The sequence below is a fragment of the Podarcis melisellensis genome, assembly GCF_964234715.1.
Source record: "Podarcis melisellensis genome assembly, chromosome: 7".
NCBI lineage: Eukaryota > Metazoa > Chordata > Lepidosauria > Squamata > Lacertidae > Podarcis > Podarcis melisellensis.
In genome coordinates this window covers 38,275,311-38,302,366 of record NC_138539.1, presented here as the reverse complement: position 1 = coordinate 38,302,366, position 27,056 = coordinate 38,275,311, and the positions used below count along the sequence as shown (strand labels likewise).

Here is a 27,056-nt window from a genome sequence, read left to right as displayed (position 1 = left end):
TGCATTTATTTCTCTGTAGCTGGCTCTGGATATCTACCTAATTGATTTAAGTGATAGTCTCATGATTGAATTTTACATTTCTTTCTTTCTAGCAGACTCAGGACATTTCTTTATCTGATTGATTTATGGTAAGTAACAGCCACCTGATTGAGTCACAGGCCACCTTAGTTCAAAGAAAACAAAGAAAGAACAGAGCAGGTGAGGCAACACCCATTGATCAGATTCAAGACAGGATATATAGGCAATTTTTATTCATCTGTTTTACCTTCCCTTTAATGAGCCTTCCCTCCCTCTCTCCCTTTTCTCATTTTCTCCTCACCCCGTGATATAGTTTAGGACAATGGAAAGTGAAAATGAATGTTTTAAGATTCAGGACAGACCAAGGGAGCCTTTTCACCACCATAATAGCAACAACCAGCACATTCGTTAGTCGCTTTATCCAAAAAAAGTCACAATGCAACTCCGCAAGATAAAATAAAAACAGATACAATCATTTTAGAACTAGAAAATTTAAATACAACTTGATCAAGTATTTTCTAAGACTGGAGTAAATTTGTAATTTATTTAAAAGACCACTGTAAGCAGTTAAAATATCTGGCAGGGATGTAATAACACTTGTAAAGTGGAATTATTTATGATAATTATGGTTATTTAACAGATGGATAAGGGTAAAAGATGCAGCAAATTTAATCCTAAATATGGAACCCAGGGAGGGAGGGAAGGAGGACTGAAGATTCAAAAGAACCTTGCACTTTAATGTTTCAAATGGTTATGTTAAATTTTATAAAATTATGAAAAAACCAATAAAAAAATATTTAGAAAAATAGAAAATTAAAATACAAAATTCCTAAAGTGCCCATAAGAAGGACAAGCTGTACCTCACAGTGAGTATCACAACAGAAGCTATCTTGAATACCCAAGGCCTGGGTATATAGGCCAAGCACCTAAAAACTGTCCTTCATAGTGCCAGGTGCATTTCCCCAAGGAGAGCATTGTTCACATGCTGCATAGATAAACTGTGGAATCTGTTCCCACAAGGTGCAGTCACAGCCAACAACCTGGATGGCTTTTAAAATGGATTAGCCAAATTGATAGAGGATAAAACTACTGTATCAGTGGCATCAATAGTTATGTTCTACCTTTACCATCGGGGGACGCGGGTGGCGCTGTGGGTTAAAGCCTCAGCGCCTAGGGCTTGCTGATCGAAAGGTCGGCGGTTCGAATCCCCGCGGCGGGGTGCGCTCCCGCTGCTCGGTCCCAGCGCCTGCCAACCTAGCAGTTCGAAAGCACCCTCGGGTGCAAGTAGATAAATAGGGACCGCTTTCTAGCGGGAAGGTAAACGGCGTTTCCGTGTGCAGCTCTGGCTCGCCAGAGCAGCGATGTCACGCTGGCCACGTGACCCGGAAGTGTCTTCGGACAGCGCTGGCCCCTGGCCTCTTGAGTGAGATGGGCGCACAACCCCAGAGTCTGGCAAGACTGGCCCATACGGGCAGGGGTACCTTTACCTTTACCTTTACCTTTACCATCAGAGACAGTGTACCTCTGAATATGAGTTGCTGGGGAATGCAAGTGGGGAGAGTACTATTGCACTCAGATCTTGTCTGTGAGCTTCCCATGGGCACCTCATTGGCCACTGGGAGAACAGGATGATGGACTAGATAGGCTTTTGACATTATCAGCCAGGGTTTGTGTTACGTTCCTAATGCATTGGCATATATTATGGGGATAAATCATGCCTACAATTAAAAACAAGGAAGCATTCAAAAGTTGAGCAGATAGGGAGGGAGACCAGTGGCACCTCCCTCTTATACTGTATATGGGTAGCACTATTTTGGCTCCTTAAGCAATGGCTTAGGCATGCATGTATAAAAGCACTTGTTCAGCATAGAGAAGCCCTCAAGGTCTCTCACTGACCATTTCAGAGATCAGAATAATGTCACCTCAAGTTATCCCAACTTCATAGTTGCAGACAAAAGTCTCCTGCACTGTTTTTAATGCAAGTATCAGAAAAAGTCTTGCGCTTCTTTGCTTATCTGAGCAAAACTTTGTTTCATTTTGTATTTCTTAAGGGTTATGAAGAAACATTGTTTCTTCACTGAAAGAATGCCAGCTTCATTTATCCACAAAGAATATCTCTAGGAACAAAGTAATCTTGGATTTTTTCCTAGGTATTGTGGGATTACTTTGCAGTGTCTGATTTTCTTCAAGGCTTCTTGCTGCTGTGATTTAGAAGCAAAATTTATTCTGCATGCATCCTGTTTAAAACAATTATTTTCCTGTTTTATGAAAATACTGGAATATGTTTGTGCAGTCATAAGTTTTATCCTGAATGACCAAAAAGGCAAGCCAATATTCATCAATGTCTAAACTTGGATCTATATTTCTGAATGTGAATCTCTGCTGTTGTTTTAAATAATTTGTTTCCCGATGAGTATGAGGTAGAATAGAAAATGGGTCAGTTGCTACTTCCCAACCATAATTAAGTTGGACTCCCTTTGAAATATGTGGATTTTGACATCTATTTATTATTTGATAGGACTTGATCACCCAGGATTTTTCATGTGGAAATTTTGTGACTTTGTGGTATGTGCATATCAGATCCTGAATATCACAAACTATGACTAATGAATTCATATCACATGCAAATGGTATGATTGGGAACATGACACCATGGTACTAAGCAGAATTGGGTTGTGTAATTAATATCTAGGCAAGGGATTAAATCATATATACAAGTGTTAACCTGATAATTTCCCCTGCAGTTATATCAATATTTCCAAGTAAGGGAGGTACCCTCTTGTTTATTGAGGAAATATGATCCCCTATGGGAGGAAACATAAATATTATTAAAATTAATCATTAACAATTAATATATATTAAATGAAAAGTTTCTGCATGAAAATATGATGAATGGATCATTTATCTTTTCACAGGCCCAGAAAGCAAAGCTTGAAGATAGTTTGGTAATTTTATGTTTGCTTGCTTGCTTTGGCTGTAAGAAGCATAATAGTTGATCTTTCTGTTTTCTCATCCATGGAGGAAGATGCAGCACCACGGAACATGGTTAATGCTATGTTTACACACTTACACCTGATAAACCTGCTTGCTCCTGAGGCTAGGAAAGTGGATCTTACTTAATTGGTGAGAAAATAGAAGAAAACACTTCCAAGTACTTAAGATTTACATCCTGTGTTTTCAAAACTCAGTGCTCTATAATTATTGACTTAACCTTTCATTAAACAACCATGTTAGGGTTGCTTAATTTTCTACGGTGTGTGCGTTTTCTGGTTTGTTTGTTTGTTTGTTTTTTGCAGGACGGGACGGGGATTGTCTACTTGTTCCTTTATGAAATGTAAATTAATGGGCATCATACTGTGATCCAAGAACGATTCACATACTATAAACAAATTTTGGACTATAAGTCCCTTTAGCATAGCCAGCACATGTAAGGGGAGATTGTTTTACATATTTAATTTAGACACAGTTTAATCATAAACAAAACCTTTAAGTAGTTTATATTCCTTATGATGCCAGCAAAGTCTCTAGAGAAGAAATGTGGAATCTGTAGCCTTCCAGATAATGTTTGGCTCCAACTCTCATCAACTAAACTGGTTTCTACCATCAGTATTGGCCTGGATGAGGATGAACAAATTGAAACTTAATCTAGACAAGACAGAAGTGCTCTTCAGCCTGTGCTAGATGGGGCTACACTCCCCTTGAAGACACAGGTTCACACTTTGCGGGTGCTTTTGGGCTTCACCCTGAGTCTGGATGCCCAGGTTTCTGAGGTGACCGAGGGGGTATTTGCACAGTTGAAGCTAGTGCACCTGGTAGCAGAAGGGAGATTTTGGGGGAGCAGGGTGCCACGGGCAGTACTGGGGCTGCAGGGCGCCCTCCGGTGAATGGGTGCAGTGCTGCCTCAAAATGTAGCCAGGACACAGCGTGGGATACGTGTGGCACTTGGCTAGGGTGCCCCAGCTGCTGCCTCCCTCCTGGCTGAGGCTGCCCTCCAGGGCTCCAAAACTCAAAGAGCTACAGCCAGATGGTTGACCAGAGCTGGCTACAGAAAGCATACAATTCCCCTGTTACAATAGTTCCACTGGCTGATCTGTTTTCAGGCACAATTCAAAGTGCAAGTTATGGCTTAGGCCCAGGCTACTGAAAGACAGCATTCTCTCATACAAACTTGCCAGGGTCCTGAGATCTTTGTGGGAGGGCCTTCTCTCAGTTCTGTCACCTTCACAGGCATGCGGGAGAGGGCCTTCTCGGTGGCTACTCCCAGACTTTGGAATTCCATTCCGAGAGAAGTTAGCTTGGCTCCCTCCTTGCTGTTCTTCCACTGGCAGGAATTTCCTAAAGAAATTACATTATCTTAAATGTAAAAACATAAACTGCTACATTTTTATAACTGGCTTTTTAAAAATGAATGGAAGTGGCATCTTTTCAAAAGGGGGATTTTAAGCTCTCTCTCTCTTATATAAAAAATGCTGCTCATTAAAGCAACTTACTGTAGCTGCTTATCCAAGACTGGTAGGCAATTTTAGACTACCCCAGCAAAATCTTCATTTGTCCAAACTAATATTGGCTGATCTCATCTTAGCAGGTGTAAATTGAGCAACCAGTAGAGTTGATGATAGTTTAGGGCTTGGCAGGATCCAGAAACTAAAATACTCAAGGAAGATTATTGTGTTTGTGGGTGGATGGGCAACTAATTAGTAGGGCGCAAACCACTGGGGATAATTATTGACAAATGATAATTGACTCACTAAAAATGTAAAGGGAGAAGCTATGAGACACATAATAAACATAGCAGTTAAAGTGCACACACACAAATTGACTAAAGTTCATAGCACCACTGAAATGATGCAACTAACAGGAATGATCAGTTCTTGTGAGCAGGGTTGGTTTCATAGCTTTTCCTGAAATCTGAAAGAGAGACAGCCTTGACTCCAGCTGAATATCCTGTTTAGTTCTACAGGTCAAAAAACTGCTGCCAGCATCATAAAAGTCTTTTTTTTCCATCCGTGAGTGCTATCACTTTCATGTCTTCAGTTAGCCACATCTTTACCAAAGTAGAAACTGTCACATCACTGATGTTTGATGCCCCCATTCAAAACTTGTTTACTTGGAGTAGAATTCTTATAAATTAAATATAGAGCTTTATTCCAGTCTGCATCTGCACTGGAACTATTTTTATGTGTGGATTTGTTTTTAAATCTTTGTACTGTTTTTAGGATGTGGATTTTTTTAAAAAAAGATAGAATTGTAGAGTTGGAAGCGATCCCAAGGTTCATCTAGTCCAACTCCCTGCAATGCAGGAATATGCAGCTGGATCAAACCTGCAACCTTGGCATTATCAGTACAGTGTTCTAACCAACAGAGCTACGTCCAAGTATCAGCCTCAGCCACAAAACTAATACTCAGAGCAATTAGTTTTGAGCATGTTTACTTGCATTAAAGTCCCTATAGATAAGCATTTGTATATCGTATTGTTGTTTTATTGCTATGGTCGATGGCTGATGCAAATAGAAGAAGAAGAAGAAGAGTTTGGATTTGATATCCCGCCTTTCACTCCCTTTAAGGAGTCTCAAAGTGGCTAACAATCTCCTTTCCCTTCCTCCCCCACAACAAACACTCTGTGAGGTGAGCGGGGCTGAGAGACTTCACAGAAGTGTGACTGGCCCAAGGTCACCCAGCAGCTGCATGTGGAGGAGCGGAGACGCGAACCCGGTTCCCCAGATTAGGAGACTACCGCTCCTAACCACTACACCACACTGGCTCCAAGATAAAGATTCTTTCTTTCTTTCTTTCTTTCTTTCTTTCTTTCTTTCTTTCTTTCTTTCTATATAGCTAAAGTAGCACGTTGAAGTGGTTTGTGCATTAGGCCATAAAGGCATCTTGGACAAGGGCTTCCAGTATTCAGGTCAGGGAAAATATGAATGCAGGCAGACAGAAATTCATATATTTTATGGGTAATATTCAATAACTAATATTTAGAGTAGCTTCATTGGCATCAATCAACATAACTCATGAATTACTGGATTGCAATCTTGGTGCTTTTAAAAAATGTTATTTTTAAGTATAAGATCAATGCATGATTGTTTCATTTGTTGAATACCACTTTATTTGCACTGAAAACAACTCTAAAATATCTCATAAATACAATAAAATGTATGCAGGTTTACAGTGCCTTATTAAAGTCGATATTCATTTCTTGAATATTACCTTATTTGCACTGAAAAGGCCTCTAGAATGTGGCATAAATCATGTGTACAGGTTTATAGTGCAGCATGAAAGCTGATCACAACAGGAAGTATGACAGTTGCATATACTGTAGCTGAAAGATGTGAAATCCCAGGAACATCAGTCATGATGGGGACTGATATGTATTATTTGTGTTGCCATACATTTTGATTTTGTTTGACAATGAAAAGAAACAAGGAGAGTTTTAATTTAGCCACTGCAGTACTAGGAAAAATCAAGTTTCAGGCTTCTATCAGCCCACCTGTCTTGGTTTCCTAGCCTTATTGACCTCTGTCTGCCCTTTAGATGACAGATTAGCTGTGAACATCCTTTATAAAAGGAAATAGTGTTCTATAAAATTCACACCATGGTTTCTAATTTAGCATCAGAGCCAGGACATCCTAAAATAAAATTTGAGTCAAAAATAGATCTGTGTGTGTGGCAGGGGAAACTGTCAGGGTTGAAAGCAAACCATTAATCTACTTAAAAGTTAGCTTAATCTGTGAGAAAACATACACAAAAGGAGGGTTTGTGGCTTCTTCAGATGCTGTGTGTTTTGCTGATAGGGAGTAAAGCAAAACCAAAAACAAAAACAGTATGTTTGCTATATCAAGAGTGATAAAGATGAGGCACTGTACAGCAAAACAGAAATATTTAAAACTCCACTCTCAAAACTGATCTTGCAGAGAGGACATGTGTTATAATTATGTGGTTGAAGTTTGTCTCTCTCCAAACGGCAATTTAAAATTGAAAGGTATCATTTGATGGAGCTTTTACACAGAATAATTTTGTTGGACTGAAATTGCTCAGAGTTTGCTTAAATTGTGTGTGATTTAAGCAACCTCAGCAACCTACAATATTGGTGTACCTGTGCTGAACAATTAAATAAAAATGCTATCACCATTTTACCAGTCTATGTTATGAAAATGAATAATCAGATTGCCTTTGAGAACAATTGCTAATTGTAGGAAATGTCTGCCTCCTTGATATTGTCATCTTTTATGACATTTTGTTTCTTAAATTGTTTTACAATGTCTCATGCAATATTATTCAGCTTTATTGTAAAGTTCAATAGCATATGTGGTTAAAGGAATAGTTTACTGCCAATCAACATTCAAAACTGCATGGCAGTTATGCAAGAAAAAGTGTGGTTCAAGAAACAAACAAATAAAACAAGCAAATGAATTACATTTTATTCTTACAAAGTGATCTCATAACAAGCAATTTCTGCATTATTTCTGCTCAAAAGAATCCATCTTCAAAAATATCAGTTAGCACTGGAGTCAGGAGTCTAATGATGGATCCCCCACCTTGTCCCCAAAAAGTATCTGGAACAAAAAAAAGTGGTGTAGTCAGGATAAATTATTCAGACTACAGAAGTTTACACACCCATTTAACTTGTGCCTTTTATTTTAGCTGTGGTGTGTTTTTCACTAGGTTGTGAAGCAGAATCAAGATAGTTCTTGCAGTACTTTTCTAGGCCCTAGATCAGGCATAGGCAAACTCGGCCCGCCAGATGTTTTGGGACTACAATTCCCATCATCCCTGACCACTGGTCCTGTTAGCTAGGGATCATGGGAGTTGTAGTCCCAAAACATCTGGAGGGCCGAGTTTGCCTATGATTGCCCTAGATGAACATCTAGTCAAGCTGATCTGACCTGCACACAGCTGCTGAGCTGACAGTTTAACCTTCTGCTTACAGAGACAGGTGAATAATATGTCTCTATGGGACAGCTGACTAGCCAGAATCTGAACTAAATTAACAGAGCCATCCATACCCAAGATCCACTGGGATGAGAGAGTCTGGAATAGATGGAACTTGGGCTGTCTCAGCTAAGCAGGGGCTCAGCTGACACAACTCCCTCATCACAGCTCAGAAAGCAATATGCCTACATAACTCCCTCAACCCGGCTGAGCTCAGGCTTTGCTGACTCAGCCAGTGGAACTTAATGATGTACTTACCCCTGTTCCAAATCCTTTTCAGTTCAGTCACGTGAAACTTACACCAGCAAAAATGGGTAGTGTTGGTAAAATTCTATTTCCAAGGCTTGTTTCCTATCTACCAGGCTTGAGGTGGGATTTGGAATAGGGGTAACTAAGCTTGACTTGGTAAAGAGTAAAGGGACCCCTGACCATTAGATCCAGTTGTGGTCGACTCGGGGTTGTGGCGCTCATCTTGCTTTATTGACCGAGGGAGCCGGTGTACAGCTTCTGGGTCATGTGGCCAGCATGACTAAGCTGCTTCTGGCGAACCAGAGCAGCGCACGAAAACGCCATTTACTTTCCCGCCACAGAGGTACCTATTTATCTACTTGCACTTTGATGTGCTTTCAAACTGCTAGACTTAAGCTGGTGTAAATTCCACTGCCTTCCTATACAGTCATACCTCATGTTCTGTTAAGTTCATGTTGTGTCTTTTCAACTTGTGAACGTGGCAAACCTGGAAGTATGTAGTTCTGGGTTTCGCCGTGCATGCGCAGAAGTGTTCTGCATGCTTCATGCATGCGCAGAAGTGCTCTATTGTGCCGCACACCTGTGCAGAAGCAGTGCTCTAGTTATGGACTTTTTGGGGTGCGAATGGCACCCCAGAATGGATCGAGCCAATAACTAGAGGTACCACTGTACATGGGATTGTTCTGCCAGAAAGGCCATGCAGAGTTGGCAAAATTTGAAGGAAGCGAAAGGGGAAGTATTGTGTCTGATGGGAAAAGGTCAAGAGAACAATGGGGGATGTTAAAACTGGATGGTCAGTGGGTATAAGGAAAGGAACAGAAAAGAATGCGAGGGCTTTGTTCCATCTTTTGGAATGGCCTCCTCTTTTGCCCAATATCTTACAATGTCATTTTATGGTGTTGATAGTTGATAAATAAATACAGTAATGCAAAGGTACCAGGAAGTCATCAGCAATTTTTTGCGAGCATATGGGGGGGGGGAATATAGTTTAAGGAAAGAAAATAAGGTATAAAAAGCGGGAGAGAAAAGATAACAAATGTCAGGCAAATTAGGCAGGATACCATAAAAGAAACAGTGACCTCTGATCACATTGTACTGCAACTCAACAATTAGCAGGTTCCACCAGGGGAGTAGAAGCTTGTGGTTGTGCGTAGCTCTATTTTTTTAAGGGTTTATACACTCCAGTATTATTGCCAAGAGAGTCTGGCTGCATACAGACAATACATTTAACACATATGGCTTCTCCCAAGGAATCTGGAAACAGTATTTTATTCAGCAGAGAGATACAATTCCCTGCACACTTAATGAACTACACCTCCCAGGATTCTTTGGGGCTGGTCATGTGGTTTAAGCACTTTAAATATATGGCATGTATGTAGCTTCTCTGATGGCTTTTCTTGAGTTTGCTCTTGTATTTTATAACTGCTCAGAAAAAGTACCTGTGCTGAGAACCAGGAGGCAGCTGTTTGTTTTGCCATTTTGTATTTGAGTGCAACAAATATGATTTTGCCTTTTTAAAACAACAGCAGCAACACACTGAACAAATGTTAGAATTTCTTAGGAACTTAGAACCTTTGTGACAAATACATGACCCTCTTACGTCCTTATAATCAGATGGTTGCATATCCCACTTTATTTATTTTCTTAGCATATCGAGACAGGGGAAACCTTGATTTTGTTCCCCCTTTGTTTGTCATTGTGTAGATTGCAGATATTGGCTACATCTGTTTCCTGTGAAGGAAGCGTCACTGCTGCCTTTGTCCAGCAGGTGGAATACTTGCTGCGGTTTTGATAAAGCCAGAAATCCTAATGCGGCATTCTGATTTGGTTTTTAAAAATCAAATTCCTGAGGGGCACGTTTGACAAAGAAACATGGATAAGGAATTTTTAGCTTTTTTCCAAGCACACTAACTGAGAAGACTGTGTGAGCCTAGAAAATGTGAGTATGAATGATATCAGGCAAAGCAGTGGATGAAAATATATGCCCTTGGTTTGACTGAGAACACTTGCCACTATTCTTTCCTTTGTTTCTTTCCATTTATTTTCTTTTTCTGTTTCTGTTTCCTCCCCCTTTTCCACTCTCTCCTCAAAGGTTTAACTGCACTTAAGAGGGGGGAAACTACTTAAATATATAGCTAAATATATAAATATATAAATATATACTACTTAAATATACATATATACTGGAGATATTTGTAAAAAGAAATCAGTGACTAATCCAAACCACAACAAGGTGGTCTTAATTTTAAAATATTGTCTCCTCCCCCCTTTTTAAAGGACCCACATTGTTTATGGAAGGGACTCATGTGTCACCGTGTGTGAACTTACTTTTATTGTTTAAAATATTTTTAGACCACATTTCATTCAATCAGATTCCAAATACAATAGTATAAATAAGAATTATTCATACCAAATACAAGATGTACTAAGAAAATATTCCTAACAGAATGTCAGAATTGGAGGCAGCATTAAAATTATTAAAATTGAAAGGCAGTCTAAGGCAATGCAACCATTTAAAATGCCTGGACAAATAGACACATTTTAACCTGGTGCTGGAAAGATTATAATGCCCACACCACATATTTTTGGGATATTTTTTTCTTTTAAAAAAGAAAGAAAAACAATAGCAGGTGTAGCAGCCCCAATCCAGACAGAGGCCATGGTGGGGGTCATGTGGAGCAGATTTAACCTCTTCTTCCTTGCCATTTCCCCAATTTGGGTCATGCTCCCCCATATCCTATTTGGCATTGGAGAAAGGTTTCTGTTCACACTGATGAAAGCTTTCTTGTCCATGTTAAATTTCACCCCATTCTTCTGTTATCCTATCTGAAAAACTCTCCCTCACTGCACTTAGCAGCCATGATGGAAACGCTCCCCATGCCTGTAATTAATTTGTTTTAAAACAGCAGCAACAGAAACCCGGTGTTCTTCCAGCGACACCTTTAGTGTCATATTGAATTTGGCTCTCCTTAAGTTTAGTTTTCCCTCTGCCTCGCCTGTTTTATTTTTGTTCAGCCATGATCATGAGAAAAGCCCACATGATTGGCTTCTGGCCACACTTCCCCTCCCCCCCCCCTGCACCCACACCCACACACCAGATCCATGCAAACAGCACCACAGAGAAACAATGTCCATACCACAGTTGGTGTGGATTAGTGTGCTCTCTATTGCTACTACAGTAGTACCTCTGGTTGAGAACTTAATTCATTCCGGAGGTCTGTTCTTAACCTGAAACCGTTCTTAACCTGAGGTACCACTTTAGCTAATGGGGCCTCACGCCGCCGCTGCACAATTTCTGTTCTCATCCTGAGGTAAAGTTTTTTAAACCTGAGGTACTACTTCTAGGTTAGCAGAGTCTGTAACCTGAAGCATTTGTAACCCAAAGCATTTGTAACCTGAGGTACCACTGCACATTAGTTTGAAGCTCATGCCACTTTCTGTGAAAGGTTTTGAGAGATATGGCCAAACGTTGCCACTGCAATATCAGTAGTGTGTTTTTTCCATTCGGCCTGTTCACATGCTCCCATTTGCCTACACACAAACACATTTTGCCCTCTAATTTGTATTCCTACAACAGATAAATTCACTTGAATTGGATTGTAGCCAGTTACAGAGAATAGCAATCTCTAACAGTTATTTCAGCGCAAGGGCAGATTTAGGGTTGTGCGAGTGCGACACACACACACACACACACACTGGGTGATGAGTTGAGGGGGGAGCCTTTTCAAAGCCTGGTAAGTGAGGCCTTCTTCTCAAAGACTAGTTAGCACTTTCCCACTTTTGGGAAGGAGGTAGGAGGGCTCTAGGACCCTGCCAGAGCCTCACACCTGCTTCCCAAAGCCCCATGATTTCTTACTCTGCTTTGGGAAGGCAGCACAAGGGCTGGGGGGGGGGCAATAAAACTTTGGCCTTGCACAGGGCGCCATATTACCCAAGTCCACCACTGTTCCACTATAACATTACTGCAACAGCACCCACCTGGTTTGTACTAATATCTCCCACCACCACTACCTTATGTGGCTACTCATATGTAGAGCTAATATAGCACCTGCTATGTGTGAAATCATTTCTGAGGGCCACTATTGCACATAGAATTTCAGAGTTGGAAGGGGCCCCAAGGATCATCTAGTCCAACCCCCTGCAATGCAGGAATATGCAGCTGTTCCATACAGGCATCAAACCTGCAGCCTTGGCATTATCAGCACCATGGTCTAACCAACTGAGCTATCCAGCTGATATGTGTCTGGCATGTTGGTCCCTGATGGAGACCACAATTCATACAGTTGGTATTTCCATGAACTTTCTGCTGAGCCAGGAGGGCATGCCACTGCCAGCTGCACATGCTCTTGTGGATGAGCACATAAGGAAACCAAGGCTGGCTGCATGAACAGGCCCAGCGTATCTGTGAAATCGTTGAAGCTGAAGCTGGCAGCTATGTAAAGCACTAGTTTTTAATTATTCACAGCTGAACAGAAGTGAAGTTATACCTAATTCTGATGTTGCCTTTATTGATGCATTCTACAGAAAGCATGATGCCCAAATTAGAAGTGTTTATTATGCATCATTTCCAAGTGCAGGTGGAGAATTAGAAATGGATGAAACAGATGTCTGCTGCAAGATAAAAACTTCAGCAATTATTTCTATTTTAAATCAGCCTTAATTGGATGTGGAAGTCAGTGAGCATTCTTCATAATAGCGTTTTAAATGTATTGTTTAAGAAAAACTTTTATTTGTGGAGATCAGCACTTTTTAAACAAATGCTTATATGATGTACATATATGACACATCTGCAGAGTTTATAAGGGGATATTTAGAAGACTTACCAGTGGTGAATGAAAACTGCTCGATAGTTTGGATAATTTGTTGAAACAAACTCATTAATATAGCATGTGTGAGGGATATATGCTTGGCTCCTCCAGTTTTTGGGGTGGGTGGTATTTCATAGTTACTGGGGAGCAAGATGTGTGCCGTGACAATTGCTCCTACCAGGGATTTTATCTGCTGAAACTCTTTGCTTCATCTGCCTCTGCTGGTTCACATTCACATATAATTTTATGTGGCTTGAAATCCTGAATTGTAATTGCTGCAATTAAGAGGTAGTAAGTCCTCATGCCCTCAAGCTAATTTCTTTCTGAATTACTAGAAACCTGAAACCTTTTTTTGTTGTTTGTTAGCTGCAGTCATTATTATCATATCACATGACAGTTTTTTGCTTTTGCTGTAGCTGATGAGGATGGTTATTCATTTGGAACTGCCTATAATATCACTGAAATACAGTATTTAAAAATTTCTATTAGAACGTTTCTATTTCTTTCCCCATGGCTTCTGAACTATCAGATTTTGCCTTTGCTGGGATCATATATCAGTGATATGTGACACTTTTCCACATTCACAGACATTTCCAAACAACAACAGGAGGCTCACACAAAAATGTAGAGTTACAGATAGGTAGCCGTGTTGGTCTGCCATAGTCAAAACAAAAAAATTCCTTCCAGTAGCACCTTAAAGACCAACTAAGTTAGTTCTTGGTATGAGCTTTCGTGTGCATGCACACTTCTTCAGATACACTGAAACAGAAGTCACCAGACCCTTCTATATAGTGAGAAGGTGGGGAGGGGTATTACTCAGAAGGGTGGTGGGAATGGGTGATTGGCAGATAGCTGTGATGAGCCTGTTGACAACTCTTAACGACTGCAATAGATCTTACAGGAAAAAGCAAGGGGTGAGAAGGTGAAAAATGGCTTTGTCATGTATAATGAGATAAGAATCCAATGTCTTTGTTCAGACCAGGTCTCTCCATGGTTTTAAGTTTGGTAATAAGTTGCAATTCAGCAGCTTCTCTTTCCAGTCTATTTCTGAAATTCCTTTGTAGTAGAACAGCTGCTTTGAGATCTTGTATAGAATGTCCTGGGAGATTGAAGTGTTCTCCTACTGGTTTCTCTGTCTTGTACTTTGTACTTTGTTGCAATTACTCCAACCCCCTTCTCGCTCCCAATAAGGATTGGGATTACATCAATGGAGGAGCTTTCGAAACACATTATTCCTATGCAATGATCACAGTGTACCATTTCCATATATGGACAGCTAAGACTACAGCATTACCTTCAGAAAATAGTATACCCCTTTCACCTAGTCAAGCATTCTGATTCAACCAGCAGCTCACAAACAAGGTGTGAAAGTGCCGCCCTTTCCATTTTTGTCCCCAGTGCAAGTCAGAGTTATACTTCCTTTGAAACAGCTGCAGTTTGTGCGGGATACAGTAGGTTGGAAAGAGGCTAGAACTGCAAGACTGTGCACACCACAGAGAAGCATGTCCTCTGGAGCACAGTGTAACTTACTTCCAAATAAACACCCACAGGACCAGACCACACTGCTGTGATTCTAAACACAGTGGCTTGGAAGCGCATTCTACTGAAGATCTGCTAAATGTATTTAGGACTGTGGCATCAGTGAGTCTGTAGGTGTAGTATTCCCGTAGTATTGATCCTGATGATGTTTAATTCATGTACCACATTGAGGAGAGTGACTACAGCAATAATCGGGAAATAATACACAGTTCCTCTGTTGATAGAAGCTTGTTTGTTGTTGCTATAGGTAATCCTGGCATTAACATTGTGTCAACACACTTGCACAAGGCGAGTGTCTACAGTGTATCATAGCAGCACAGGTGAGGTGAGAGCTTCAGTTCTACAGGAACATCTTGCAACTTTGATTTTTTGAGAAAGTTCTTCCCTACAGCTTCCTATATTATCTCAAAGAGCTTCAAACCTGTAAGTGGTTCCTAATTTAAGTGCATCCTGGGAATGTCAGATACATACTTAAATATTTATCTCAGTGAATTTATTGTGGCCACATTTGGATACCAGGGAGCGAGCTGTTCTGTGATTACTTTGGGTTGTGACAGCTTCATTACATACGTTTGTGGTATTTTTGTTCTTTGCCTGGCATTAGATTAATATCTGTCTCAATCTTAGGAAGGACTGAGAATGTTTAAAATGGGGCAAGTGCATCCTTATCCTAAACATGACTAAAGTACCCTATATGATCACACCGGTTGGACTATGAAGTACAAGGTTTCACAAATGTAATACCCTAGTACTTAACAACCTATTTTTCCTTTCTCTTGCATAAAATGGGCTGTGTTGCTGGATATAAGTATATGTATGTGTACACACGGACACACACATACACACACGGTTTTATCATAAGGATAAACTTTGAGGGATCAGCTTGCAGTGTGATTAATCAGAGTAAACCTGTCTCTTTTCCATTTTATTTTATTTTAATTGATTTTCAATGATACAACAAATATAATACAAAATCAAAAGAAAAGAAACTTAGGATGGTAAATAAGATGAAGCAAAATATCAAGCATGAGAGAGCAGGAGCATTACTATGTAGAATTGTATAATAATAGTTGATTATGTACGGTACTACAATGTACAGACTACTACCAATATGACACTAGAGATTATGATCAATGATATTTTTGATAATAAATTGTAAATCAAATAATAAATAGTAATAGTAATAATAATAATAATAATAATGAGCCAAGAGTCCACCCATGGCTATTTTAGACCACTAGTACGCTGTGGAATGTACTGAAAATACTGTAGTCTAACTTAACAAATGCCAAGAAAAGGCAGATAAAGTCACGGGGCAGAATTCAACATTGCACTATGGTGAGCATTCTGTCAACCCAAGCATTGCAGCTTGCCTGAGAGAATGATCTCCCCTCTTTTCCATGCATGCTGTCCTAGGGGTTCTCCTGATTCCCCCAGAGCTGGGATGATGGGGGATGCAAGCCCCATTGCAAAGCAGAAACCCTCATCCCCTGATAGGACTCATTAGGTCAGAGGTCGCAACCTAAGGCCCATGGGCCAGAAGCGGCCCATGAGGGTCGCTTAACCGGCCCATGAGCCACCCCCGAACTGAGCCGCCCACTCAGCAAGTCCTCGCATGCTGCGCTAAACTGGTGTAGCATGGCATGGGGACTCTCTTCCATGGCTCCGGAAATCACATCTGGACATGTCCACAGTGCTGGAATTCGCTTCTGCGCATGCCCAGACCGGTACTGTGCCGGTCTGGCCCACGAAGTATCTCTGAGGGAGTGATCTGGCCCACCCCCGGTAAGCCTTGCCGACCCCTGCATTAGGTGAATCCACCCAAGGCAATGACTTTTTAAATGCCAGTCCAAGAATCACTATTGCAATTATACTTGTGGTGCAGCTGGCTTAATGCCCAATTCCAAAAGTTGTTAAACCACAAATTTTATATTTAGTATGTGACAGACCACCACTACCACCCTAAAACTGTACAGAGTCAGAAAAAAAGACATTACTGTAGCTTCTCTTATCACAAGTACACCAATACAAAATACTGTGGACTAGGGTGTTACAGCACTGCATTCAGTGGGACCATACCTTGCATTGATGGAGACTTGAGTCAAGAAACAAATGGCTAATACTTTGTTTGGTTTCATTTATGAATATTTTGTTGCTATTATTGAGTTGCAATTTATTTCCCAAAGGAGTGTCACTTATTTATATGCCCATGCAATCATTTCCCCTTCTTTGTTTTCTGACACATTTGCCAAGTTGTAATCCCTGTTGACTTTTTCTACTATTTGCACCATGGCAATACTCCTCCAGATTTTGTTTATACACATTCCACTGCCTTGGTACGGTATCACTTAGGTTAGTAAGAATACACAGTGTCCTTAGAAACTGTAAACGGAATATGAAATCATGGTGGGTTCTTTGTTTCTGATTGACTTAAGCATAGTGACATACTGTTAAGGTTCCTTGAGCATGACCCAGATAGTCAACAGTTGTAAGAAAATGATAGGGCTTAAGTTAAATTCTATTAATATGCAAGGGGAGCACTAGTCCTTGTCATGTTTATACAAGTGAAATTCACATTAATACTTGAGGTTTAATTTTTGTAAAAAAGGGGGGGGAGGGGAAGACTAACTTAGCTGCAATACTCTGTGCATCACTCTTACTTGGGAGTAAGCCCATTGAACTGAAAAGAAATTGTTTCTTAATAAACGTGCATAGGTTTGCACTGGAAGCTGGGAACATGATAGCCAGAGTCATATAGGCGGCTCCCTTTTTGTAGAATGCTTTCCCCAGGGAGTTTCAGCTGATGTCTTCATTATACACCTTTTGGTGCCAGGCAAAAACATTCCTCTTTAACCAGGCCTTTGATTGACTGACATCTAGTGCTCTTTTAAAATGTGTGCAGGGTGTGTGTGGGTTATTATTATCAACAATTACTATGTATTTTATGTTTTTATATTGTGATTTTATTTTGTCAACGGCCCTGAGACCTGCAGGTATAGGGCAGCATGCAACTTTAAGAAATAATAATAATAATAATAATAATAATAATAATAATAATAGCCTTGACTACCTTTGTGATCTAGATAAATAGATGAGATCCTGCCCCAAGTTCCTTTCAATGCATATTTATGGATGAGACCCAAGGAGGTGTTATTTTTGGATTAACTGCTGTAGAATACAAATGTGAGGTTGTGTGTGTGCTGCATTAGTTCACAGCTTACCACAGCAGGGGCTTTCTATCCTGTCAAGTGGCAATAAAGCCTGATAAAGGCCTGCTATTCTCGGTGCATCCTATTATAGAAAGAAAAAGTGTCAGGCCTACCAATCAGAAGACCATGCCACAATGTATGCAAATAGGTTTCCTTAAGCCCCCTCATTCTCAGTTACCTGCAATGAAAGATGTATGTGACAGACATTGGGGTTTGTGTGTTCGGGGTGAACTTGTTCATGCATCTTTAAAAAAACACCACAGTCTGGCCATTCTGATTATTATCCCCTTCCTTTGATAGCTTTCTTTTATACTGTGCTATTCTTCTCTATGTGAGGATGTTCTCATTCCAAATCTAAATGAGCATCTATTGGGTTTCTTTTCTTAACTGTCCTTTCAATCAGCCAGTTGTTGCTTGGTGAGTCTGATTGCTGCTTGCTGATCAAAGCTCACATGTTTGACATGGTACAGTTTTGCCAAAAATTCTGTGGAGAGCACATGCACTTTGTTCTGGCAAGGAAAAGCCAATCTGCAGCAGACAACAATACATTTGTGCTTTACTTTTCAATTTATCCTGACCTTGACTGTGTGAGCAATTCTTCCAGAATATGTGAAGCTCATCCTTAGATTTAATTTAATTCCTAACAGTCACATGTGTTTCTTTTATGAAACCTTTAGACTTTCCCTGCTGCCTTTCTAGAAAAGAAAGACTGAGGTAAAACTTCAACTTGTTTCTTTCAATTCTTCTGAAAACATGGGAAATATTTTCCCTCTGGTGTGTGTGTGTGTCTGTCTGTCTGTCTCTCTGTCTCTGGAATCCCAAAGGACTGCTTTGTTGCATAGCAGACTTCCAGGTAAACATATTTTATAACATGTTTATCTTTTATAGCATTATATCTTTAAATGCTTTTCTGTTCTTCTTGGAACTCGGAAATCTCTTAGGCTTTTAATTTTCCTGTTCTCACACCTGTTTCTTCTAGACACTTTTAAAATGATGATTATAGATATCTGGTAAATCCTTTGGTTGAATTTTAAAGAATTCAGCAAGTTGGGGAAAATAGACATTGTTATGGTTTCAGAAAAGTTGGCATTGATGTGACTGGAAAATGTTCAGAAACTAAACAAAGAACTTTCAAGAAGAAATCTAGTTTGTGATTTTGCCAACCACTAGCATGTGGTCCGCGGAAGGTTGCCCAGAAAGGAATGAAGACTTGGGACTCAGCTACATTATTAAAGAAACAGCAATTTGAATGTGCTATAAACATGCAACACCTGATTGTGCCAGAGAGCAGTAAATTTTGAAACGCGGTTTTCCATGGGGATTTCTTTTGTTATAACTATCTAATTTCTGGCTTATTTTTAGCATCTTTTCCTGTATCTAGATCCATCCCTGGGCTGAGAAAGGTTTCCCATACCTGATCTATGTAAGGTGAGTGGGGCTTTCAAGCAAAATAGCCATTTCTAAAAGTGCTTATCAAGTGACTAGTTTTATGTAACTTTAGGCAAATGAAGTACCTTTCCTGACATGTATATATGTGTATATGTGGCTTATTTTGCTTAAAAAATATTGATACTCCAACTTCCCTCACATAATGTAAGGTGTCTTACAAAAATAGCAAAATACAACACAACTATAGCAGCATCAGTACATTGAGATTCAATTTTTGGAAAAAAGTGACTAACGACAGCAACAGCAATTAATAACAGAAACACCAGCAGACAGTTTAAAAGCAACAGCTTTCTAAGGCTGCCTGAGATCCTTTGGAAGGGCCAGTGCCTTGGTACCTTGAGGGAAGATGGTTGCTTGCTTCAAAATGAAGGACAGACCTGAGACAGAGGCTCCCTTCTGTCACAATTCTTTCTATTCTACTCTGTCCTTTTTATTGTTGGATCTGAGAAAGTTCCTGTGCAATCTTCTGTAAACCTATTTGGGAAGTACTTCTGGGTAAACATACATTAAGAATGGGCAGTAAGTGTGGCAGCCACAGAGATAAAACTCCAGTTATATTTACATCTTTTGTCTTCAGTCACAGATAGGTTTTTATTTCTAGCTCTTGGCAGTCAAAATGGTGCTAAAATTAGAGAGGCTTTAATAGGGGGGAAAAAAATTAAGACAGTTCAAAACTGAACTACTGCCGTGCTGTACTTTGTACAATTTTGGCATCCGCCTGCCACATTATTATGGCCATATATTACAAAGGAGGCTGCTGAAAGAGCCAGATGACTTCATTAGGTTTAGATAAGTCACTCATCACCTTTCCTTTTCCAGGCAGTGAGGCACACAGCAGTTTGAATGGCGTATTGGCTTTGCCTTTCATTCGTTTTTTTCAAAGGGATCCTGGCATAGCTGTCAACCTTCTTTTTTTTTGCGGAAAATTCCCTTATTTCAGTGCCATTTCCCACTGCTATCCAGGATTGTTAGATATCCCATAGACTGTCTCCGGGACAGGTAAGGCAGCTGATCCCTTATTTTCAAATCTGAAAGTTGACAGCTATGCTGCTGATCCCTTATTTTTGAGGCTGCTGATCCCTTATTTTCAAATCTGAGAGTTGACATCTATGGATCCTGGTCTTAGAGGATGTGATGTTTATTTGAATGGGAATCCTTTACAAGCTGGAGTGTATAAGAGGGTTAGGTCTGCCTACTGTTTTTATAAACCCCCAAATAACAGTTAGCATAGGAAGCAAACTGACATGAAAGAAGCTGTGTTGGGCCTACATATAGTCTCATCCTTTCTGCTCACAAGGGCACGATGCAGCCGCCTCTCCCCAAGTATTGCCATGATAAGTGTGCACTGCAGTGCCTCAGGTCAATGAACCACAGGACTGGATGGAATAGTATGTCATTCCCTTCCATAATAGCCAAATCCTCCTTCTGCCAGTGAGCTGCAACACATGGAGGCCTACTCTAAAAATAAAGTATAGTGCTAATTGGCCATATGGATCCCATAGATACACTAGTCTGCCCTTTGAGCTGCCAAAGATAAGCAGACATATTTTTGCTAATTATCTTTTAGTTAATAATGATTTGACAGCTGACTTACGATTTTTTTATTGTCAATTTATTTTCACCATGTAAAAATAGGAAAAGCCCTGCTATTAAGTAGATGCTTGCATATATGTAAAGTTAGCTAGGCCATTACTCTCTAGAGCTCCTAGACTATCATGCAGAGTTGAGAGTTCATAACGCACAGTAATAAATTAGTTTTGACATTCACATTCCTTTATAAATGTGGCTGTAGTAAGCACAAAATGAAAAAAAAAATGGTAAAGTCTACAAGTGAAAACATTGGGAAGTGATTTATCTCAGCAGGGAAGGAGCTAATCATTTTTTCCACTTTTTATCCGGAAACTTGTGGATTTAATTTCTTAGATAAGTCTTTGGCACCCTTAGGCAAAACTGAATACAAAGCAGCAAAAGTCTGGTGGGTGGAGACAGAATTAGTCAGAGCTTTCGCAAGAGCAAGTTTGATCATCTGTTAAAAATAGTTTTCTTGATGAACTTAAGTGATAAAGATATTTTTACTTATCACAGCAAGAAGGCCTTTCAATTTATCTTGAATATAGAACTAGCATCTCTAGAGCTGAAGAATTAGGAATTACGCACATACTGTACATATAAGGTAAAGGTACCCCTGCCCGTACGGGCCAGTCTTGACAGACTCTGGGGTTGTGCGCCCATCTCACTTAAGAGGCCAGGGGCCAGCGCTGTCCGCAGACACTTCCGGGTCACGTGGCCAGCGTGACATCGCTGCTCTGGCGAGCCAGAGCCGCACACGGAAACGCCGTTTACCTTCCCGCTGGTAAGCGGTCCCTATTTATCTACTTGCACCCGGAGGTGCTTTCGAACTGCTAGGTTGGCAGGCGCTGGGACCGAGCAGCGGAAGCGCACCCCGCCGCAGGGATTCGAACCGCCGACCTTTCGATCGGCAAGTCCTAGGCGCTGAGGCTTTAACCCACAGCGCCACCTGCGTCCCCACTGTACATATACACATACATAATTACATTTAAATATGGGATAGGAGTGTATATATGTTTGAGGATGATGTCCACAAAAATCTGAGACATAATTCATAACAAACATTCCCTCTCTCTCTCTTACATTTATATCTCACTTTCTTCCATTATGGAACCTAAGATTACATGCAAATGGTTCCTAGGTGATCTCCCATCTGGGTACTGGTCAGACCCCAAACTGCTTAGCTTCCACAAGGTGGTGTTCCCCTGTGCCTGAAATTCTAACAAACATAGATCGCAGAACTATAGCTGTAACCAATAGCTATAACATACAATTCAATTTTCTATAACTACTGACAAGTTTAAATGGGAAGGGACAGTGGTTCTGTGAGCAAATTTAGCATGACATCTGTTATGTACTGAAGTTCTCACCCTGGGCCAGCAGGGGGATACTGTAGATAGTTATGCAAATGGAGGATCGAAAGTGACATTCAGTGATTGGATAGTTTTAGAAAGTTGTTACAGTAACAAGGTACTGGAGCTCTATATAAGCAGGCTGACTGAGCCCTTCAGTTCAGTTCTGTTCTGGCCTCTCAAACAAGAGCTGTTTGAAGAATTGCTGTGTCATCTGATATGTCCACCCACAACTTAGCAACATCTGAGAAAATTTTGGCAGAAGCCAGAAAGGTTTTGGTAAGAGTAACAAAAACCCTGGAGGTTATGCTGGCCTGCAGGACTGGACCTGCCATCCAGTGCAATAAAGCATTTTCCTTCAAATGACACATAGGGGTAGAGAAAGGCAAGAATTTTTGTTTTAATGGGTCTACAAGGCTTTTTAAAACAACCCTAGCTATTCGTGTCTGAGAGAGTGTGGGGTGGGTGAATACCATTTTAACTGTGCTTGAGGTACCTAAGTGTATTGGTGCAGCACTGCTCACATGCCTGGGTTCACTGCATTTCACCTTAACCCAAAATTCACCTTGAGTTGCATGGTTTGTCTTCAGGCAAATCACTTCAGGAATCTTGTGGGTAGCCAACAATTCTAGAAGGCAAGCAGAATTTCCCTGTTTTCCCTTACACTGACATTGGAACATATGGTGGAATTTAATATAGCACTAAGATGCACAAGTATTGCAGCTTGCCAGAAGGAATGATCTGACCTTTCTCTCACCACCCTGTGCTGCTCTTGGGCATTTTCCTTGGGCATTTTTTTTTGGGGGGGGATTGGTGGGGAGGGGAGGGGAGATGGAAAGCCTAGTTGGGCAAGTGAGAGTGATTTATCTCAGCAGGGAAGGAGCTAATAATTTCCCCCCACTTTTATAACCAGAAATTCATGCATTCATTTATTTTTATATAAGTCCTTGGCACCCTTATGCAAAATAGGTGACAGTGACTTTAAAATTATGATCCTGAACCTGACCAAGCGATATTTCCTCACCTGCCTTTCTCCATGTTATTTTCCTCCATCCAAAAAGTGAATTCTAAATTAGCAGAATGCTTGGTAAAGGATTCATTTTGCTGAACTAGTAGATCAACTGAATGCACCAGTTCTAGAATTTTCAGTATGATATGTTTTAAAAAATATATATTCCAAATATAATGGAGTCCAGCATGGGGATAAATAGAAGTCTTGCACAAACAATATGTTCTGTTTGGTTTTTCAAAGGTGAGATTGAATACAGGCATGGGCTCAAAATAGCATTAAACCAATAAGACTATCTAATTGCTTAGAGATAGTTTGCATGGCCAGATTACTGCAGTGTGGCAGCTCCTTTCACATCAGCCTCTTTAAAGCAAACAGGAGTTATAATAGGGTATCAATATCAATGTGAGTAGGGGACATAAGATGTATCTGTTCCAGACATCTGTTTTCACCAGTCCAACCAGTTGTCTCTGGAAGCTAATAAGCATGACATCATTATTATTTTTGTATTTTTGTAATTTGTTGTCAGCATCTAGTATGCAGAACATGGAGGTTTTGTTTAGTTATCATAGCAAAGAGTATTTATTTAGAACTCTTCCACTCCACTTTTCTCATGAAGACTTTAAGTGACATACAGTAATGAATGTTGATGGTGAGGAGAGAAGTGAAGAAGATTCCAGAGCCTGTTCCTGTTCCAGCTGGACTACCCACCCTGGCTCACTCCACTAAGCCATCTAGCAAGAACGTCTCTGTGGGAAAGAGCAGGGGAGTGACATAGAGAGGCCTGGGCTATGGGTAGCAGTCTGAGGTAAACCAGGTGCCATAGGACAAGCCAATAGTCATGACTGAAGAGTAAAGACTGTCACATGGGTGGTTGAGCAAGCTTGCTTTGTGCTGCTCCAGAGGTTAGGACCTGACCCAATGGATTGAACTTATAAGAAAGAAGATTCCAACTAAACATAAGGAAGAACTTTCTGGCAATTAGAGCTGTTTGACAGTGGAATGGTGTACCTCGGAAGGTAGTTGATTCTCCTTCATTGGAGGTTTTTTAATAGAGGTTGGATGCCCATCTTGTCAGAGATTCCTTAACTGTGACTCTTTCATTGCAGCGGATTGGACTAAATGAATCATGGTAACCCTTCCAGCTCAACAATTGTATTGTTATGTATTGAAGTTCTCACCCTGGCCACCAGGGGTATTGTGTATATAGTTTTCATTCAGGTCCACATAAGTTAATTTAGGCGGGAAACCCTGGGTGGTGTTGTTACAATGTTGACAGCTGGCTGCCTATAAAAGCAGGCCGGCTGAGCTGTTAGCTGTTCAGTTCAGTTCCAGCTTACTTATAAAGAACTACTTGGAGAAATCTCTGTGTCGTCTGCTATGTCCACCCACTACTTAATATGTATGATTCTATGACCCAGGACCAAAAACCAACCAACCAACCAACCAACCAACCAACCAACCAACCAACCAACTAACCAACCAAGGGCTCCTCCAGATGACCTCTTTATTGAGCATAGATCCTAATTTGCTTGTGGTTTACACATCTTTTCATTAATTATTTGTTCATGACAGAGCATCTGGATAGAAACACCTCCTCCTGGAGCCTTCTAATGGGATATCCCATTCCCTTAGGTTAAGGGGACAGTGTCCACCACCAAACAGTAGGGCCCAGCCAAAAAACTGATGAATGGCTGCCCTCAGATGACAGTTGAAGGGGGAGGAGGCCTGATGGAGCCGTCCTGTCACAGCAGAGCTGATGGGGTGTACAGTATGTGTAACAACCATGTGTTTGTTCTTCTCCTATATAGCACTCCCCCTCCCTTTACCTTTGTGTTACCGGTTATTACATTTTTCTTTTGGAGAATTTCATAAACCTGAAGGGATTAGCATGATTAAAAGTTCATGTAGATCAAACTGCTGCGCTAACTCAATCTTATCAGCCAAAAATGTTAAGAATAGCACTCTCTCCCCCGAAACCTTTGTGGAAAGGATGTAAGTAGGCTGGGCACATTCAGAGAAATTTAACCCAGGCCCTATCTCTAATGTGATAATTTCCTTTTCAAATGGATAACGATTTCCTAGTTCCATACCTTAGTGAATGGTTCAATTAAAAAAAAACCTCCCAGGGTTTCAGAGGTTGAAAGGACTTGGAGTTGTCAGGCATGCTATCAACTTTTCTTGTGTCACAAGGCCAGCTATATTCATTTAACTGTTGTAGCAACTTAATATTTTAATAGAGTGACTCACACATGAATGATAAAAATATTCTGCTAAGCATTGTCCTCTCTAGCAAATCTTAACAAAGAGTGTCATTCAAAGGGCACAGGTTGGTGAAATCACAAAAATTTAGTTCAAAAGCTCCACGGACTTCCATTTTGCTGCACCCCTGCTTTGAATGATTCAGCCAAAAATGAGCACTCAGGAAATCATTCCCATTTAGCCTAGGACAGTGTGAGGCTGAAACAGAATCCAGAAAAGCAGACGTACCCTGAAATCCCATAGATGTCAGGGACTTAACTCTCATTCAGTTGAATTTTCATGACATTGAGGGGCTAAGTGCATGTTATGTGGGCACACATGTATTTTTTTTATTAGAAAAACAGCTTTGGGAAAGGGGAATTTCAATGACAAAGCAGGGAAGTGCTTACATCAACCCTTCTTTTGTGTTTGAGATGCCCGAGAGAGGCAGTCAGCTTCTCCCTGCAACCCACAGCAGTGTCAAAATGTTTATCCTTTCATTAGTTGTTTTTATACAGGTGTCTCCCCCACCCCACTTATGTATGTAAGTGGGGAGCACCCTCTAAAATGCCTCCAAATACCCATTTCCCCCCTGTTCTCCAGTTCTCTCTCTTCCCCTCTCCACACTTCAGACCAAAAAATATGGTTTTGAAGCTCTGGGGCTGGCTGTAGGATGCGTGGGAAAGCAGGAACTTCTGCTGTACTACCACGCAAGTCAGCTGTTAAGCAGGGAGGCTGAGCAGCCTAAACAAAGCCCTGCTGCACCTCAGGTCTCTTTGGAGTTTCCTCCACCCTCACTGATAATCCACTTTAGGCTCTGGGGAGCGTCTCCTCATGACTTCCCACCTCTCTCCTGCCATTTCCGGGCTTGAATTAAGCTATTTATTTATTGCCTAGGTGGTGCTGTGGGTTAAACCACAGAGCCTAGGACTTGCTGATCAGAAGGTTGGTGGTTCGAATCCCCGCGACGGGGTGAGCTCCCGTTGCTCAGTCCTTGCTCCTGCCAACCTAGCAGTTCAAAAGCACATCAAAATGCAAGTGGATAAATAGGTAGCACTCTGGTGGGAAGGTAAACGGCATTTCCGTGCGCTGCTCTGGTTTGCCAGAAGTGGTTTAGTCGTGCTGGCCACATGACCCGGAAGCTGTACGCTGGCTCCCTTGGCCAATAAAGCAAGATGAGCACCGCAACCCCAGAGTCAGTAACGACTGGACCTAATTGTCAGGGGTCCCTTTACTTTACCTTTATTTATTGCCTAGCTTATATGTGGTTGTGCACAAGGTGATCGCACATAAGGCGGGTGTGGTGGGCCTGTATATGGAAGTGATTTTATGTTACAACTCAGAACCAAGGCCTTTTCAAAACAGCTCACAATAAAAAACAAAAACAAAATATAATAAAACAGCAGCCTAAATCCAATCATTAGCAGTACATACAAATCAGATTACAGTGGTACCTCGGGCTAAGAACCCTTAATTTCTGGAGGTCCGTTCTTAACCTGAAGCACCACTTTAGCTAATGGGGCCTTTTGCCACTGCGCCGCCAGAGCACAATTTCTGTTCTCATCCTGAAGCAAAGTTCTTAACCTGAGGTACTGTTTCTGGGTTAGCAGAGTCTGTAACCTGAAGCGTCTGTAACCTGAAGCGTATGTAACCTGAGGTACCACTGTGTGTGCATACACACACA

General features: G+C 40.9%; 1 protein-coding gene across 3 annotated transcripts in view; it reads left to right on the top strand.

Annotated features, from left to right (window-relative positions):
- The first annotated feature begins 14,839 nt into the window (after positions 1-14,839).
- RP1 (RP1 axonemal microtubule associated) overlaps positions 14,840-27,056 on the top strand; it is a 176,553-nt gene continuing 164,336 nt past the window's right edge. For 2 of the 3 annotated variants that reach the window (XM_081917503.1, XM_081917501.1), the window contains exon 1: positions 14,840-14,966. The gene's annotated coding sequence lies outside the window, so the exon portion shown is untranslated. Of the gene's footprint in view, positions 14,967-19,114; positions 19,181-27,056 lie in introns of all 3 variants that reach the window. The other variant, XM_081917502.1, reaches the window with a different exon arrangement.